We start from the raw sequence: 4,640 nt of genomic DNA on the forward strand, positions 1-4,640 counted from the left end.
CGTGGTTGACGTGAGCGATGACGAGTTCATCATCGGCAACGATCTCTGTACAGCATTAAGGATCAACCTGGACCGTCAGCTGGAGCAGCTGGCGAATCGCGGAGATGATGAGATGGCGAGTGATCCGATTGTATTGGAGGCCGACGAAATGCCAGTGCACGTGAATAATTCAGTTTATATTGGTGGTGACAATGATATTTTCGCTGCCGTGGAGAAATTAATCGATCGTGTTGTGAGCTGTGGTTTCCCGCCGGATCATGTAGAGAAATTACGTATCATCGTAGATGCGTATGATGTTTGGCGTCTGGAGCTACGTGCAGATCCACCAGCAAGTGTGCCTCCGTTGGAAGTGCAGCTGGGGGAAGGGGATCGGCTTACAAAGTGTAAGCCCCGAAAGTACCCACCTCACATACGCGACTTCCTTCACGAGTTTAACGATCGTCTTGCTGAGCTAGGATTAGTTTACGAGAATTCGAAGAGCCGATGGTCGAGCCCCATGCTCCCAGTCAAGAAATCCTTAGATCTCATGGACCTACGGCAGACGGTGGACTACCGACTTACGAACGCCCAGACCGACACTATGACCGCTGTTATGCCTATTCTTTCGTTAGTTGTGGAACATGCTAGCGAAATGAAACACTTTGGACTTTCGATTTTCTCAAAGGCTTTTGGCAGTTGCCGTTGGGCGAGCTGTGCCAAGAGTGGTTATCATATATGACAGACGAAAAGATCTTTACTCCGCGGCGAGCTCCTCAAGGATGCAGCGATGCGGCGATCCACTTCCAGAAGACCATGGAGAAGTGTATTTCTACCCTGCTGTACAAGCACTTCCTCATCTATCGACGATCTACTGTTGTACGTAGAGGCTATCGACACCTATCTCGACAAGCTCGCCGAGTTTTTCTCTCTGCTGAACCAGTTTGGGCTCAAGCTGAACGCTTAGAAGACGAGTCTCTACCAGACAGAGGTGAAGTGGTGTGGACGATTGATTAACGGTGATGTCGTCAGATACGATCCAGCACGGATAGACACTCTTCGCGCCATGCCAAACCCTACGACAGCTGGCGACTTACAGCAATTTGTGTGTGTGCTATTACCTGGAAGAGGGAGAGTATCGCGGATTACGCTCGTCAAGTAGCTCCTCTCCAGCGACGACTTGATGCTGCACTCGCATACACTAAGCAAACGAAGCGAGCTGCGGCTGGGATCAAGATCGGGTTGACTCAGGAAGAACGTGTGACCTACGATGAAAGGAAGGAGATGTTAGCGACAGCAGCCACCCTTGCATTCAGTGACTATAGTGCGACTACATGCCTTTTCACTGATGCCAGCGACGTTGGTTGGGCTGTGATCGTGACCCAAGTAGAGAACTTTGACTCGAAGATCCCTGTAACGGAGCAGCAGCACAAGCTGCTAACCTGTATGAGTGGTACATTCACAGGCAGTCAGCTTAACTGGACTGTAATCGAGAAGGAGGCTCTGCCTATAGTCACTGCTTGCGAGAAGCTTGTCTACCTTCTCCTCCTACTCAAACCTTTTCGCATGTTCTGTGACCACCAAAACTTGGTGCACGGGCTCGCGCCGGACGAGAGCGTCAAGAAGCATGTGAAGGGCAAGCTGTTACGATGGGCAATGAAGCTCATGGGTTTTAAGTATATCGTGGAGCACGTACCAGGACCGGACAATGTTTGGGCCGATATAGGTTCAAGGTGGGCAGGCAACCACTACCCCCAGTGTACCGTAAAGAGGCTCAAAACAATCCGACGCCGAGAACCAACCAAACGTACGGAGCTCTGCCCGCTCGCCACTGACGTTTTTGTGTGGCCCTCTTTTGCTGAGATTAAGGATACGCAAAGCAAGTCCCCTCCACTAGAATATGCTGTACGCTCGGACGACGGCGTTCTCACTGTTGGTGATCGCATTTGGGTGCCTGCTGCAGCAACGGATCTCGCTCAGAGGCTGTGCATTGTGGTTCACTGTGGAGTTCAGGAACATCGAGGCCAACAAGCTATGGTGACTCACCTTCAACGCTTTTTTTCGATTGACCACCTTTGGAAGACCGTGTCGTCGCTTGTGAATGATTGTTTGCTTTATCTGCATTCACGCGGCGGGGGGGGGGGGTTATCCCGAGACCGTGGGGAGAGCTTATAGACTGCAGACAACGCAACAAAATTCTACACTTTGACTTTCTTTATCTGGGCCCCAGCTATGGATCAAGCAATTACCTGCTGGCTCTAAACGACCATGCAAAGCACTACTGTGAGCTGGTGGTCGCTGATTCAGCTGAAAGTCCAGTAGCTGTGAAGGCTTTGTTAGCGTGGCACTCTCGCTTCGGCGTACCGCCTTCGTGGGTATCAGATCAGGGCTCCCATTTCAAGAAATGAAGTTGTAGCAGAGCTGAGTCGACGGCTACGCACGCGGCAGTCCTTTACGCCGCATGGGTGAATGAATCGATTGAACGTATCAACCGTGACGTGCTTCATGTCACCCGTGCCATGAGATTTGGAGTGAAAGATCAGCCAGAAGGACTGGGTGTACCTTGTGCCGTTAGTACAGTCAGATTTAAGTCACACTGCAGTGCCTTCACTAGGCAATCACTCACCATTGAAATTGTTTACGGGGTTGAGGTACCCGACACCGTTAGCTGAATTCTACCTCTCGGACGATCATTGCCTCCAGACTATTCCGGCAATCACCGAGATCGAGGGCTACGAACAGATCTTCGTGAAAGCATCCAAACAATGCACTGTGCGATGGAGGACAAGAGGCAGAAGCAGCGATTACTGAACAAGAAACGTGAACGTGGCGAGAATTTGGTAAGCTTTACTGTGGGAGATTACGTCCTTCGATCTCGAGTGGATGAGAAACATGGTAACAAGTTGCAGTGATGTGGATAGATCCGTATCAAGTGACGCGAGCCGACACACACTCGTTCCGAGTGAAGCACCTCGTGACCGGTGACGAGCTGGACGTGCACACATCGAGACTGAAGTTTTATTCTGACGATAGCCTGGACGTGACAGACGAGCTTCTGGAGCATGTGTCCTCGCAAGGCATCGTCCTGGGTGGTGGGGGAGTCAAAAGGGACACAGGTGGAACTGTGATATCAAAGACTTTGAGATTCTGGTTAGCTGGAAATGTCTAAAAACCATCGAGGACTCGTTAGAACCTATGAGTGACCTGGTTAAAGCGATCAGAGTGTTGGTGGATAATTATGTGACAAGTGCCGACGACCAGCAGCTCCGTGAGCACTGGAAGCCGCTGCAAGGAGATCGCAGACACGGGATAGTTCAGGAAGTGCGACCAAGTGTAGACTTCGAAACAGTGGCGTCGACCGGTGATCTGCGTAGGCCTCAGGGTGACGCAGGGCAGGTGCAGCCTCGCCTTCACGGACGAAAGCGACGACGTCGCCAAACTGCAAGCAGGAGCGTGCGGGACAGCGACCAGTCGGCTGAAGAGGATCTTCACGTCGAAAAGCAGTCCAATTCGGAGCAGACTGCGGACGGGGATAATGAGCAGCACATGGGTGCCGAGGTTGGTCTTCCACTTCCCCGAGGTCGCCTAACAAGATCTGTGGTGCAGGATTGGATGCCTTCACGCGTGCAGCCACGCCGTTCACAGCGTCGCCGTAAGGACCGAGGCCAGGGTAACTGACTGCTCGGTGAGTAGTGGTTGCAGCGGAGACTGGTGCAATGTGAACAGATAAAACCAAGCTTCGGGGGCTGGGTAGCGTGTGCTGGGGTTCAACCTTGGCTTCACCTGCAGCTGGACTCGGGCTGGGGAAACTTCACCCGGATGTGGCTGCCATTGCAGGCAATGGGTGGAACACGGAATGTCTTTAGTTGTGTCCGACGCGTGGTCAGCTGAGGACTTCGATTTCACTTGGACTGTCAGTTTCCCTGTGGACTGCATTAGGATTTAGTATTGCCAACTGCATGTTTCATTTCTGTGATGAAAGGCATTCATGTCCACTATCCTTGCTGCCTAGTCACCCAAGATGAGTGGCTAGCAGCACATTGACGAGAGCGAGCTGGTCAGCCCCAGACTCATGATCTCGTTCACTTTGCAATTTGCACGACAAAGAGTGCATCAATACACTTGGTTGCTACTTCCGTGCGGGTTGGCCCCCGCATCGTCGTGTGTTTCCTGTTTTACATCAAATTCCCAGGCTATACTACACAGGTGCAGGATCAACGGCGCCGAGCTTTCTTCAGCTTGTTTCTCTTCTGGCTTTGACCGCACGTCGACAATCTCCATGTCATAGCTAATGAACTGGAACGCGCAGGATCCTTCGCACCCGCAGTGTCCCACCCATTGTCGATTTGGAGACTCTGGCATCAAGATTCGTTGTGGCTTCGTCTAAGGCTGAATCAATCTGCTGTCCGATAGCGCTTCCATCTTGATGGAATACTAATATCCACCTTGATACAGTCACCGGGATGGAGCAAATTTACAAGTGACAATCGGGACGAAGTTACCGTGCGCGAAATAACTCGCAGCCGCATCAAGCTCCAGCGCATCGATGGCGAATTTGAATCCTTTCTTTTTTTCTAAACTCTCTTCGCTTGTTTAATATTTCAGAACGTGGTCATCCACCACCTCTCTCAAGTCTTTTTCCTTTGATGTATGCTCGAGTATTA

The sequence above is a fragment of the Phytophthora infestans genome, genomic scaffold (assembly GCF_000142945.1).
Source record: "Phytophthora infestans T30-4 supercont1.5 genomic scaffold, whole genome shotgun sequence".
NCBI lineage: Eukaryota > Oomycota > Peronosporomycetes > Peronosporales > Peronosporaceae > Phytophthora > Phytophthora infestans.